A 14,814-nucleotide genomic window follows, 5' to 3' on the forward strand; every position below is an offset into this window, starting at 1 on the left:
TCTCTGCCCGCCGCCTTTGTGTCCTCATCTGTCCGATCCTCTGTCTGCAGCCACCACATGAAACATTATATCCTATGGTGATTACAGCTCTCAGTGATGGGGTTTAGACTCTGCCTTCTCTGGTGTCACAACCCCAACCCCCCCCCCCCACCCCAGGCATCCCCATCCACCTGAGACCAGGTGAGTCCTCTCTTCAAAGGAGAACACTTTCGGCAAAGACTGAAAAGTCTAAAAACTTAGAGGCAGATTTACAAGCCCCTTGTGCCTCTTTTACGCCACTGTTGCGTCACTTTTGTGACGCAGCGTCGGCGCAAAACCAGTACCATGCTGCGGGGTATTTACAACGTGACGCATCTGGGAGATGCGTCATGTTGTAAAGCTCTGCACAAGAAGTAGGCGTTCCTGCACAGGAGGGGGCGTTCCGGCGAAGGAACGCCTCCTAAAAGTGGCTGAGTGAAATCTACAAGATTTCACGCAGTCACTTTTGAGCCCATGCTGCGTCAAAACCCTGCGTCTGCTTGAAGCAGGCGTAAGGATTGACGCAGCATTGTAAAGACAAGGCACCCCCGAGCCTTGCTGGAGCTGTGTCGCGCTTGCGACGCAACTCCAGCAATGCACCTCCTTTATGGCACAGATGCGTCACGCATCTGTCCGTTTTTGCCCCATGGTGCGCCGCATTGTAAATGCGGCGCATCCATGGTGGCGGAGCCCTGGCGCACAATAACTGGCGCATCCCTGCTGATATGCAAGGATGCGCCAGTTATTGTAAATCTGCCCCTTGATTGTCTTTTCTTTTCTTTGCTTAATGTCAGTTCCTTCAGTCAAAGCTTCCTACCTGTATGAGGTACTGCAAATCAGTAAGTTATAAATAAATATTAATAACTTATTGATTAACAATTTCACATACAGGTTATGTGTTCATTCATCCACTCAATCATCGATTCCCCATCTCTCATTCATTCATGCATTCATTCTTTCGTAGCCCTGCCCTCTCCCTGACAATGGCTGTCTGGCCTTGGACAACTTACCAAATAATGTGGTAATCCTTTGAGCAGGAGAGAAGCTCTCAGCCCTTTCCCTGTTCATACAACTGTTGAGTTTCCCTGTTGTGGGGAGTGGCACAGTTTGTAAAGTCTGACACCCCACAAGGAAACAGTGAAACCCAACAGCAATGTTTTCAGTTGTTCCTGGACCTTACTGACGTCACAGATATTCTACAAACAATTGGGAGGACCAGATATCTGATTGGCCCAATTTTTACAATATCTTGGTCTGGGACAATCTTGCTGTGACTGGGTTTTACAGCCAGCCAAGGCAAGGTGTTTCAGATTTTTAATCAGGGATGTTACGTAAACTGTACCTGGCTCTGAGCAGCAGCTGAGCCCTTAACAGAAAAAAATCTGCATTAGAACAGAAGCAGCTCAAAGACGAGGCGCTGTATGGGCCCGATTCACAGAACTAACTTAAGACAAAATCCTAAACTTACTACTTTTGGTATTCACAGAAGTTAGGATTTTGTCTTAAGTTTGTCTTAAGACAGACTTAAGACAGAGTTAAGTTAGGATTTTGTCTTAAGTCTGTCTTAAGTCTGTCTTAAGACAAACTTAAGACAAAATCCTAATTCTGTGAATACCAAAAGTAGTAAGTTTAGGATTTTGTCTTAAGTTAGTTCTGTGAATCGGCCCCTATGTGTGCATTCAGTTCAGACCTGACCTCAAAGACGAGGTGGTGGGGTGAGGACATGCAATGGTAGCAGTGCCTGTTTTGTGATTTTTATATTAAACAATCACGTAAATACCATTAAATGTAATTAAAATTTCAGACACAGGGAGACTTAGGTGACTTGTCCACGGACTATTGTTTGCAACAGAGCCGATTCTGGAATTTGCACCCAATTTTGTACTGCTTTATGTCAAAGTTCTTTCTGAGTCTCTTTTACTTCTCACAACTCTTTTCCACTTTAACACTCCCCTCAGATCATTGTGGCCTCAGTCTAACATTTTTATATTTTATTTTTATGAAATGCCTCTAATTCATATATTAAAAACATAACACACCCAATCATAGCATTGCATTCACTCTCAATCGATAACTTCCCCCCCTCTTCTGGAATTCCCTCTCACAGTACAAATCCTCTTGCTTCGCCGACTGGACTCTCTCCGTGTTCCATCTAATCTTTCTTTCCAGGAGACCATGGCCTCCATTGATGAAGACCTATGTACTAGACTCCAGGTAATGCAGAACACCGCTACCAGACTAGTCCTATATCTTCCATCCCGAGCCCCCTCGGTACCTATCCTGAGATCACTGGACTGGCTCCCAATCTGGAAGCGTACCTGTTTCAAACTTATGTGCATTGCACATAAGTCCTTACACGGAGTTGGGTCAAGTTATCTATCAAAGAAACTCAAGTGGTACTCACAAAGAAAGAAGCTCAGGTCTGGATGAAAATACCTTCTGACCCCTTTGAGAGTTTGAACCGACAGAAATGGTAGTAGATCTTTCTCTCATCGGGCATTTCAACAATGGAACACGCTTCCAAAACATATTCGTGCTATTTCGGACCTTAAACAGATTAAAAACCTGGGGGCATGTTATCAAGACAGGCGATAAAATTATCGCCGCTTTAGTGGCAGAAAACTGCCGCTAAAACAGCGATAATGGGCTTGATAATATGCTCTATGGAATTCCAATTGAAGCCCATGTTAGATGTGAAGGACAGCTAACATGGGCTTCTATTGGAATTCCACAGAGCATATTATCAAGCCCATTATCGCCGTTTTAGCGGCAGTTTTCTGCCGCTAAAACGGCGATAATTGTATCACCTGTCTTGATATTACCCCTGGATATTCTAAATCCATTTCTCCATGCAATAGGACACACCTCTATGAGACCATGAGACCCCCTGGGGTAATATGCAAGCTTCACAAATGGCCATAACATAACTTCTGAAATCCGAGATGGTGGCACACTTATCTTGGGCATCTTATCCCTGTCCCTGCATGCGTCTTAAAATTTTACCATCTGTAGCACATCTTTTTCAGCTCATGCCGGCACTAAAGTTTCCTGGTTCCCTGTTTGATCAAACCCTTTCATACCAAATTGCAAGAACATTAGCCCTTAATCTCTGGAGAGATAAAAAATTACTTCCCGTTATGAATCACACATTTCTCACCCAACTCATCCTTCACTGCTTGAAGCCGTTCATCCTTCACATATTGTATTATTTGTCACCATTTCTTCCCTCCATTTTCCTCTTTAGCCCCTTTCCTTTCTTCACAGACACACATTCCGCCGTGCCTTCGCTCCTCATCGTCATCCAACCATCAGCTTTCCAATTCTTGTCTTGGCTAAATATTCTATCACAAGGTTGTGTCTGCCTTCTATAAAATCCAACACAAAATGACAAAGTGACCATTGCTTTTTACCAAATTGGTTCTCTGATTTTTTTTCAAGGATGTGGTATATACTGTCCCTCAATGGCTGCCTTCAGGAGGCTGAAGTAAATGCCTGAGTAACTTTACACCCTCTTAACTAAGGCAATGAAACAAAGTTGTCTCTTTTCAATCCTCTTTAAGTCTCTCCCCACTGGTAGGAACATCTTAGATAAACCTTTTTATTCTTTCAGGATAGCTGTGTCACCTGGGGGTGGTCCGAAGACAAATGTGGCCTGAGATTCTGTATCCTTGTTGCGTGTGGAATAAGTATCGGTGACCAACATGGGTTCCCCAGAGTGATGCAGAATCATCAAAAGAGCTTCACTTCACTATGCAAAAGGCGACATTTGAAATGAAAGAAACATTCAATGTCTGCCAGGAACTGCCCTAACAAAGCAACGGTTGCGTATTTCAACAATACTGCAAAGACATCACATACAATGAGTCCAAAATCGCTAAAATGTGAAAATCCATCAACACCTCAGATGGTGCCTCCTTACCCCAACCAAGCATCTTGCCCCATCTCAACTCCTTTTCTACAATCAAACTTCATCTCATTCAGATCTTTGAAAACTGCTGCAGCTCAGACTCCGGCCCTCAAAGAGTGTCCACGTCTCTTATGGACCCCGGCTCAGTTTCTTGCTTCAGACAACTCTTCTCCTCTCTTGCAACACACATGACCAACATGATAGACGTTGGCCCTCTCAAACGTGAAAACACCAATGTGCTGACACAACCTGAATGATGGATTTAACCCAGATCTCTTGACCTGGGTGAATGTTTTGATTTGTTCTGCATTCCGTCCATCAACTGTGTGTCTTTTGTATTTACAGGATATGGCCCATTCCTGTCCTTTTCCCCTGCACTGGCGCACAATGGGCTGCCATGCCCCAACGCAGGCATCCTTGCGCCACGGTGCCTGTGCTGAAGGCAGGATTGTTTTTTTGTAGGAAGAGGCACAAAAACAACCATGAAAGGTGTTTCCTCTTTCTATGTGTGCTGCAGATATAATGGGATTTATATTTCGGCGGACGGTATATCTGTCACATATTGTATCGGACTAACCCGACCGCCAAGATCTGAACCAGGCCCTTACTCTGTTCTGAAGTAACAACGAGGTGCTCTTCAGTGCTTTGCAAAACTGTGCAATAAATGAATACAAACACACTTGGAGAACATAAGCCAATTAGGTGTTCTTAGCACTGGATAAAATGACTCTCTGCTTGAATTACAAACATATACAAAGTTTTGTTGTGCCTGTTCCCGTTTCATGCATGAGTGAGTTGGTGCTTAGAAGGGTGAGGGTGACTATGAGTGCGGTGATGCAACTGCATGTTGTTACGTGTGCAGTTGCAAGTGGGGGTGGAGGGGACGGGGAATGAGGGGGAAAAATATTAATACTTTTTTTTTAATTACCTGGTCCTGCCTCTAACGCCGACGGCCACCTCTGTGCTTCTCTCCCACAGTCACTGGAAAGCACAGGCGCCCACCCAATCCAGATGCTGCTCTCACGCTATAAGAGCAGCACCAGGCTTGGAATCAGCAGCTTGGTCTGACACATAGACACTGCCTGGGAGCCTGCTGCTCTTCTCCAACCCGGCTGTGAACACAGCTGGGTTGGAGAAATGGAAGTGCCCATGTCTGTTTGGCCGGCCTAAGATGCTCTTGTTTGCCCTCCAGAGTCCCTGCCGTGAGGCATCCCAAGGACCCTGATTGGGCATTTCCTCTTTCCGGCCTCCCGTGTTATCGTTGGAATTCATTGTAGCTGTCCCTCATGCACTGGCAGTTCCACAAGCGCCGTTAGCTCCCCACTCCAGACGCAACATTCTCTACTCTTGAGAGAACCCTACCAGTTGGAGCGTCCCTTCCAAGGGGCATATCCATTCTGACCCTGCTTGGGTGAAACCTGTCGTCTTCGTTGTAGCCCAGCATCTAAAGGATGAGGCGGTTCCTGATGAACTCCCGGCCCATGCCCCTGCAGATGTTCTCATGGAGATGTTGAAGTTCCTCCTGGACCTCTCAACTGGGCATAAGTTACGTCCGTTCTCCATTCAGATGTAGCTATCACCTCAGTTCACAGTACGCCGATGAGACAAACCAATCTGGTGATGGTAGTGAAATCTGCCTTCGTCATCTCCAAAAGCTTTCGTCGCTGTAGTTTTGTGAGATCATTGCTTGTCACGTGTAACACAATAATGTTGGGTTTACCCAGAGTTTGCAGAGCCTCCGGCACGCTTCACAGCAGCTGCGCCCACTTCATTCTAGGCCTGGCCATCCGCACTACAGGGGTGTTGTGCAGCCATATTCCTCCGTAATGCTTCTGTGAGGTGGCCCAGTGCTAGGGTCAAAGACAAACTTAAGACAAAATCCTAACTTCTGTGAATACCAAAAGTAGTAAATTTAGGATTTTGTCTTAAGTTAGTTCTGTGAATCGGGCCCAATGTCTCGTTCCTCATGAAAATCAGCAGAAACTGGGGCTTTGAGATCTGCTCGTATGCTGATGACACCCTGCTGGTCATTTCGATAGGGGAGAGGCACCATGACACCAAAGATAACCTGACCAGTTGTCTCTCTGAGGTAGCAAGCTGATGACAGCACACTGCTTAAAACTGAACGCTGATAAAGCAGAGATCTTACTCTTTGGCGGCGCCCATCAGATCTGGACTCTTCCTGGTAGCCTGCCTCCTTGGGACTTGCACCTGAGCCGCAGAAAGGGGCAAAAAACCTCAGCGTTGTAATTGACGACTCACTATCCATGCAGGAGCAGGTCAACGCTACCTGGCCAAACGCTCTGGCATACTCAGGCCTCTAAGAGGCTGTTCCGATGGATCCCGGTTGACTGGTGAAGAACTGTGGTCCAAGCTCAAATCACTAGTAGACTCAACTACGGAGATGCACTTTATGTGGGAATGGAAGACTACGTCTTCACACGACTCCAGGGGGTACCAAATGCAGCCGCCAAGCTTATTTGTAACAGCTCGGCATCGCCTGCCTAGAAACCCTTCACTGGCTGCCAATGCACAGAAGAGTTAAGTAAAACTCCCCTGCCACGCCCACAAAGCACTATACGAAACTGGCCCTGCAATTTTATGAGCAAAGTGGAATTGTATAAACCATTGTGAGACCTGAGATCACTGAACTAGGCACTAGCCAAAAGTAAACACGGAAAAAAGTCAGATCTGGCGGTCGCTCATTTTCTCACTTGGCAACTGGCCAATGGAACCTACTGCCCTTGGATCTTTGCCTTAGCGACAGCCGCTTCAAGTTCAGAAGAAAAGTTAAAACCTGGCTGTTTAGAGTTTAATTCTAATGCACCAAATACCACAAAAATACCACAGTATCTCAGTTAGAAGAATATGCAGTAATTTAGCGCCTTGATATCCCCCTGGGGATGAGTGTTTGCGCTCTACAAATACCGTAAATAAAATGAATTGCGGCTGTGAACTGGAACTTGCTCAGACATGTTCCATCATCGTGGTGCATGAATAAAGGGAGTCCCCCTTTGTGGTCTGTCCCACAGGTAGACCCACCTTGGGTAGACAGGCAACACTCCGGGGACGAAATGCAACCCAGCCGAGTGAGCATGCCCTTACCTTCCTAGTCAGTCTGTGACCACCTCAGGTTAGCACCATGTGACTTCCCCCATATATACATTTTCTAGCCATAGACCTGCATTCCCAAGGTTGTGGCTGGAGGGGGCCACCAGCTCACTGACTCTGTGGGCCCTAAAAAATGCTACTTAAAAGCTGGCCTTGAATAGACCTGTTTCCCGGGACATAATTCATACGGTGGGTCGTGTTTGTAACAGCACCCCCAGTCTGGTCACATTGATGGGCTGCCTCTGATCTTTATCTTGGCCTAGATACGGCCCCACCCAGGAACTGCTGTGCGGCAGTAGAAAGAGTTGGTTGGGTCATTTCCTGGGCACACCTTTGAAAAAGAAGTCATTGTTCTTACGTGGGTCTGAGCCCACGCTTTTGAATGACCGCTGGTGAATGCCCAGTGTATGAATTTCTCTGCCCTGCCATTGGTTCTCTCCCCGTGTGTCGTAATTCCACCCATCACCCTCGATAAGCGCACCCAGTTCATGGCGGTGGTCTTGGGTGCGAGAGCCTTATCAACGAGGATTGCTAGGTCTGTGCAACCAAGTATGAAAAGCTATCGGGGAACAGTGTCATCCCCTGATCTGCCCAAAGCACCAACTACCAGAACCTGGCCCACTGGAAACGAGAGAAAGCATCCACAATTGAGTTTTCCCGTCTGACACATGTGTGACTTGTATAGCTATGTTTGCGTCAGCTGGCAGCCTACTACTAAGTGTCGTAAGAAACCCAAGTCACTAGGGCAATTAGCCATGCCCAGATTCAGCGGTTGCACCAACGAGTGGTTGTCTGACCACAGATTTTTATTCCATATGAGAGTGCCACCACGATGGGGAACAGCTCCAGCAGTGCTATATTTTTTGTCACACCTGTCGAATGCCACTTGTGCATCCAAGAAGCTGCGCACCAGGCGGAGCCCAGAATAGCGCCGAAGCCTTCGCCCCCTGCAGCATCAGTAAAAAGCTCCCACCGATCTGATGTAACCTGTAGTGCTGTTAGCACTCTAGTGTATGCACGTAGCACGCATCCCTGCATCCGCAGGCCAGGCGTGGCCTGCGGGGTTGAATAAATGGAGGGCGCGCGCTCGAGCACGTCACTTCCGACTGGCACTGAGTGTGAGGCTCACTGGTTGCTGCTGCGCGCTTCCACCCCTGCGCAAGCGACTGGGTTGCAGGAAAAGCCCTGCGCCTCACCCCACAACATTGGCGACGAGTGGAGGGTGCCCGACCCTCGCCTGACAGTTTCGACCCTACCGAAGCAATCTACTCGCCTTGCGGTGCCTACCGCGTGTGGCCTGGCGACTCCAACTGATCATCGGAGACGGCGCGCTCCTCCCTGCGCAGTGACGGCCCATCACGCGAGCTGCTTGGCGTGGAGAACTCCTCCCACGTGCAGTTTGCTCTGGCCTGCTGTGGCCTGGTGCCGCCTGGGACGGAACCTGCACGTTCCCACTTGCTGACCACGTGGCACGTGGTGTTGGCGGCGAACGCTAATTTGCCGCCATGGGGGACGATGATGCCGCAACACCAGTCATCAACATTCCCTTCCAGCACGCCGCGGCGGGGGTGCTGCCCCCGTTCAGTGAGGCGAGTGATCCGTCGACAGCCTCGCCTCGATGGAAAATCTGGCTGGAGAGACTAGAGAACTATTTTGTGGTCACGAGGGAGACAGATGACGCGGTGAAGAGGTCCCTACTTCTTCATTATGCAGGGGACGAGGTATTCAGACTTTTCAAGCACCTCCCCAACCCGACTGCAGTGACCACCTACGCTGCGGCGGTCACCGCGCTCAACAACCATTTTGACCCCCAGTTGAACATCGACTTTGAAGTATTCAAATTAGGACAAGCCCGCCAACGTGAAGGGGAGTCCATGGATCAGTTCCACACCAGAGTAAGGGAGCTGGCCAGCCCCACCGATGAAGACCAGCCAAGGGCCATACGGCGTCAGTTGATCCAGGGTTGCCGCGATAAGACTCTCAGAGGCCACATCCTGCGGAAGCCAGGTATCTCCCTGGAAGACATCCTCATCCTAGCCAGAGCCCACGAACTCTCAGATGCCAGAGCGACGGTCATGGAACAGGCCCTGCACAAAGCTCCTGCCAAAAGTGAGTCCATCAAAGTTGAACGCGCCAACGCTGTACGGCCTCGAGCACGTGGCCAGGCACACAGAGGACATCGCAGGGAACCGCCCCCATCGCGCTGCGGGTACTGCGGCCATGAACCCCATGCGGCCAGAGACTGTCCAGCTCAGGGGCAAACCTGTGGAAACTGCGGAATCCCTAACCATTTCGCGTCCGTCTGCCGGAGGAAGAACCAACCCAGAACTTCCAAGAAGTCGTGGACGTCTTCCAGGAACGTCCGCCAGCTGTCACTACAAAACTCACCAACGGAGAGGTCGAGGACTAAGTAAAAAACTGCATGTTGTGCCAACTCACGAGTGATCCCGAGAGACCAGCCCCAATCATCACTGAGGAGGCATGCACAACCCCCTGGACCAAGATCAGCTTAGATTTTGGGAGCTTCCCGGGGGAAGGACACATATTGGTGGCTATTGACTCGTACTCCAAATATCCCCTAGTGGAAAGAGTGCCTTCTACCGCCTTCATACATGTGGGTCCGGCGCTAGAAAAACTGTTCGCCATGTTCGGTTACCCGCAGGAGATAAAAAGCGACAATGGGCCACCCTTTCAGGGAGCAGAGTTCGCAACTTTCCTGAAAGCCAGAGGCATCTCCCACCGACGCATAACGCCGCAATGGCCCCAAGCCAACGGGGAGGCGGAGAGATTTATGCGTACTCTCAATAAGATGTTCAGGATAGCAGTGGAGGAAGAGGCTGACCCGGAACAACGGCTGCATGAGTTCCTACGGGAATATCGAGGAACTCCCCACTGCACCACCCAGAAGAGCCCGTGGTCCCTCATGTTCCAGGGCCGACGTCGAGACCTCCTTCCAATGGCCCCGGAGATGGCGCCAAGCCCGATCAACACGAGCGAAATTCAGGAACGTCGACACCGAAACAACCAGCGGGCGAGCCAACGGCGCAGAGCGACACCACATCGATTGTATCAAGGAGATCGGGTGGTCATAAGGAACAGACGCCCCGGAGGAAAATTCCAGACATTCTACGAGCCGGGCCCATGGACGGTAACAGCTACAAAAGGGACCATGGTGACCGCCAGAAGAGAAGGAGAAGAAGTCTCGAGGAACACCTTGTGGTTCAAAGTGGTCTCCCCCGGGCCGCGGACGGACACCGATGACGCCGATAGGACCACTGAATCTCCCCGGCCCCAGGCCACCATACCTGAGGAAGACGGAAACCCACCAACGGACCACCGGGAGTCGGTGCCGGAGTCTGCGGGTGAACCACCGATGACACAGACACCCGCCAGGAATCCATCCCGCAACCGAGGACAAGGGACTGATAGCACCCCACGGTACAACCTAAGACCCAATCCACCTCCGAGCCAGCGACTAAAAGACTATGCCTGTCAGCTGAGACCCTGAAGCCGTCATCCAAGGGACACGCAAGTACAGAGCCATATCTTAATAACTGTTGTAAATGGAGAGACTGTTGTAGAGGAGACAGTTTGCATAAAGTTCATGAAGTTGGATAGTGATGTAGTGCTGTTAGCACTCTAGTGTATGCACGTAGCACGCATCCCTGCATCCGCAGGCCAGACGTGGCCTGCGGGGTTGAATAAATGGAGGGCGCGCGCTCGAGCACGTCACTTCCGACTGGCACTGAGTGTGAGGCTCACTGGTTGCTGCTGCGCGCTTCCACCCCTGCACAAGCGACTGGGTTGCAGGAAAAGCCCTGCGCCTCACCCCACAACATGACCCAACGTCACACCAAACTAGCGTCCGTTGAAGATGGCAAGGAAAGCTTGCATCTGCCGAAAGCCCAGTTTGACCAGAACTGTCAGCCTGACCTCATGGTGCTTCGGTTGAGGCCCCTAGGGTCCCTCTCTTCTTGGCAGTTAGTTCTTCAGAAGTCTGTCTTGGATCCGCCATCTTCTGGGCTGGCAGTCTACACACCCCTTCAACGCCTCTAGCTCAATGCCCAGGAGCGTCACCTGCACTGATGGGCCTTCCGTCTTGCCACGCGCTGGTGGCAGGGGGGTGACATAACCAGGGAGGGCCCCGCATTGAGGCAAACCTGGGTCTCCCACAAAGAGGAAGTCATCGAGATAGAGCAACCTCCTTCCTTCCGGATCTCTCTCTCCTAGCGCTCACTCTAAGGAGGCGCTGAAGCCTCGAAGTATGCACAGGATCACACAGCCCTGGGAGGCATCTATGGGAGTAGAAAAGTCCGCCCAGCTGAAAACCAAACAAGTGACAACTGTTCGAGTGCACCGGAGGAGGCGGAAGGCAGATTTAATGTCAGCCTGGACCATTGAGGTCCCTTTTCCTGCCCCCTCAGCATAGCCCCTGCTTCCTCCAGCGTGGCACGTGATACCTGGCACTGGTCTGGGCCCCGCACATTGTTCACTGACCCTCCCTGGGGGTGGGAGAGGGGGCCTGTGAGCCTAAACTGGCCCGGCGCTTTCTTGGGGACAACTCCGCGAGAGTTTCACATCATAAACACACACATATAAACAGGGTTGTGGTATAATGGGTCGGGGCAGTAGTCCCCAGGGGGAGGGGAAGAACCCAGATCGGGAGCTGGGGGCTCCCTGGGACACCCACCCGCCAGCCCTGGGGGTCACAAGAAAACATAGAAAGTTCCTGCAGGCCGTCTGGAGCAGCCCCCGATGCCTTCCCACAGATCACGTCCTCGCCCCTACCACAAACAGTGGCGTCTCAGTGGGTTAGCGGCCCGCAGTGTGCGTTAGACGCAGTCCCCTCTAGGGTCCGCCTTTGCTTCCGGGTGCCCCTGCTGAATGTTAGGAGGGGCCTCTAAGTTATTTCTCACAGATATTCTTTGGCCTTAAGCTGTATGGGGGCCCTTCGAAGAGTTTGGGAGCCCTTGAAGGGTTTGGGGGCCCTTGGAGGGTTTGGGGGCCCTTGAAGGGTTGGGTCCTCCCTGTGCTCTAGGGGCCTCCATTACCCCCCTGGAGACAATCTACCAGTTTAGGCCCCCCCCCCCCCTCCTTCGGGAGTCGCCAAACGCCTGGTTCCTTCTTCACTTGGCCTCCTGACGGAAGGGGCTGCGGGGGCCACCAGTGGTGAACATTTGAGGATGGGTTCAATGTCTGGGGAAGCGCCAAGAAGTCTTCCTGCATGCGTTGTACTTATAAATATCTCACACACGCCCTCCCTTCAGTGCCTCATGCACCTCAATGCTCGCGCCATCTTTGCGTAGTGGATTTCTATACGGTCGTGTTTGCGACTTCAAGCATTCATCGAACCGTGAACCCGGGAAGGGTCCGAACCCTTCTTTACTTCTCATTAGGGTCAAAATCTATTATTATTAATTTATTCCAGGGATTGATACAAAAACTATACCTAGGGCAGGACCCAAACCTGTCAAATGGCCTCTCGATGGCTGCTCGAACTCAATCCTGGCAATGCCAGCTCAGCCTTTCATCCTTTCTGGATCAATACATTCAGCCCTGGATATTTAGGCAATCACACCAGTTATTTACAGAACCTAGAAACAGCAAAAACTGCTACGAGGCGCTATATAAAAACAGGTTATCCCACATTACCAGGCTACAGGTCAAATGGCACAGTATTTTTTTTTAAAGTATATATATCTCTATATATAAATTTACATATATATATACTCACACACACACACACACGCGCGCGCGCGCACACACACACACACGCACACGCATATATATATAAAGGAAGAATATCCGAAGAAAGTCTGGCTTGGATTTATTCAACTGTGTCTGCGCACTGGGTTTGGTGCAAAAAGGCGTTGCACTAACCTTCCGGTTAGAATTCATATATATATATATATATATATATATATATATATATATATATATATATATATATATATATATATATATATCTTACGAAAGTGCACGGATCTCTATATAGAGACCAAAAGCTTAAATGTCGCTCCCCTAAATGCAAAACCTAGTTCTGCCGCTTTTGTGGTTGTCTTAAAAAGTACGTTTCTTCCAGGAAGCTTTAAAGTGTTAGGAGAACTGTAACCTCACGCTTCTATTTTTATAATTTACTCGTGGTAGCAGCTCCACACGGTGCTGCTCTCGATGCCAGGTGTGAAAAGGACCTGCCAAGAAAGCGCCTTTCGACTATTATTGTATTTTTTGCACTGTAAACGTGAAGCCGCCCTCGGGTGTCGTTAAACGCCCCCACCCCCCATCCAGACTCAGGTAAAAAGAAAACCTTGCTAACACTAATCACACCTACGCTATTAGGGGGGCCCCTGGGCCCCTAGAGAGGTCTGGTCTATGCCCCTCTCTTTAGCGCCTCGTTCCCTGCTCCTCCTTCTCTGCGCACAGAACCCCCCTGCTACCACCGCCCTAGGGGGGCCGACCTCTTTACCTCGGTCCTTTCCCCGTCTCCCTGTCTTCGCCTTTGAAAGTGCCTTGAGCCTGGGCATCGAGGCACTACAGACACATCATGAATAGACTTACATGAGGTGGGCGCCGCCGCTGCGGGGGCCGGGCCCCCGGGTTTGCTCGCCCATCCGTCCCCGGTGAGAGCGGCAGGAGGTCCCTCTGGGTCCGGGTCTGGTGGCAGCTGACTGCCAGGCATCCGATGCCAGCCCTGGCAGGCGGCACCTGGCTCAGGTGTCCCCGCTGCATTATTCATGCACACGACTGTCTGTGGTCCCAGGGGGGGCCCTTGTGCAGGGAGGGAGGGGCGATGCGCGCCTGCAGAACACACCTTCACAGCAGCAGGACCCGGGGACACCGGGGCACAGATTTATGGGCACTTTGTGATGGGTTTATGTCACAAAAGTGCAAAGTGTTGCTTTGGTATTTACTGGGAGGTAGCGCTATGTTCTGCTTTGCCTCAAGGGGGCGCACCCCGGGTGGTACACAGCCGTTCCCATGCAACTACCCGTGATTTTTAGGTCGAGGACCGTAGGCTGCGCTTGCGCAGTTCGGTCCGAAGATTTAATGTTTTTAGGTTAGGGGGCTTGAAACCCTCCCCTCTTCTCCATTGGCTGGCCTCGTAAATGCTGGCCAGCCATTGGAGGAGAGGGGCGTCACTCCCTTTAAGCCCCGTCTTTTTCGGATTCGGGGGCGTGTTTTTTAGGTTCTTACTATCTGTGACGTCATCCGTCACTCACCAAAAAACACGCCCCGATTCCGAAAATTTCGGAGCTTTGCGACAGCCATTTCTGCCGACCGCGCAGTGTTCAGAGCCGGTGAGTAGGGCTCCATTTTGAACTCGGTTGCCTTTTGGCACAGCAGTGGCGTGTGAAGGTGTCTTCTGGTGTCAGCCATCTCTTTTAAGTAACGCCGGTAATTTACAGCTCTTCAAAAATGTGCAATTAAGCATTTTTCAATTAAATTGTGATTGCGACCAAGAAAACAGCCAGGCAATATTATAAAACCAAATATTTCCTTCAACCTCCTCCAAAGCGAGGGGCGTGTGTCCTCATATTACTCTTTTTGAAGATGTGTGGTAAGATGCGGTGCAGAACATCCCCTGATTTTGAGCTGCCGCGCAGCATAACAAGTGCAAATTATGTTTTCTCGCCAATGTTTACACTTCCCTCCTAATGAGGGAAGAGCGGAAGGCGAGGTGGCTGGCAGGGGGGCACCTTCCAACAACGCATCAGGATTGACTAAATTATGCAGCAAGAAAAGGGAAATTATGTGGCATAATGCAGTGAGACTGGGGA

Source organism: Lissotriton vulgaris, chromosome 10 (assembly GCF_964263255.1).
Source record: "Lissotriton vulgaris chromosome 10, aLisVul1.2, whole genome shotgun sequence".
Lineage (NCBI taxonomy): Eukaryota > Metazoa > Chordata > Amphibia > Caudata > Salamandridae > Lissotriton > Lissotriton vulgaris.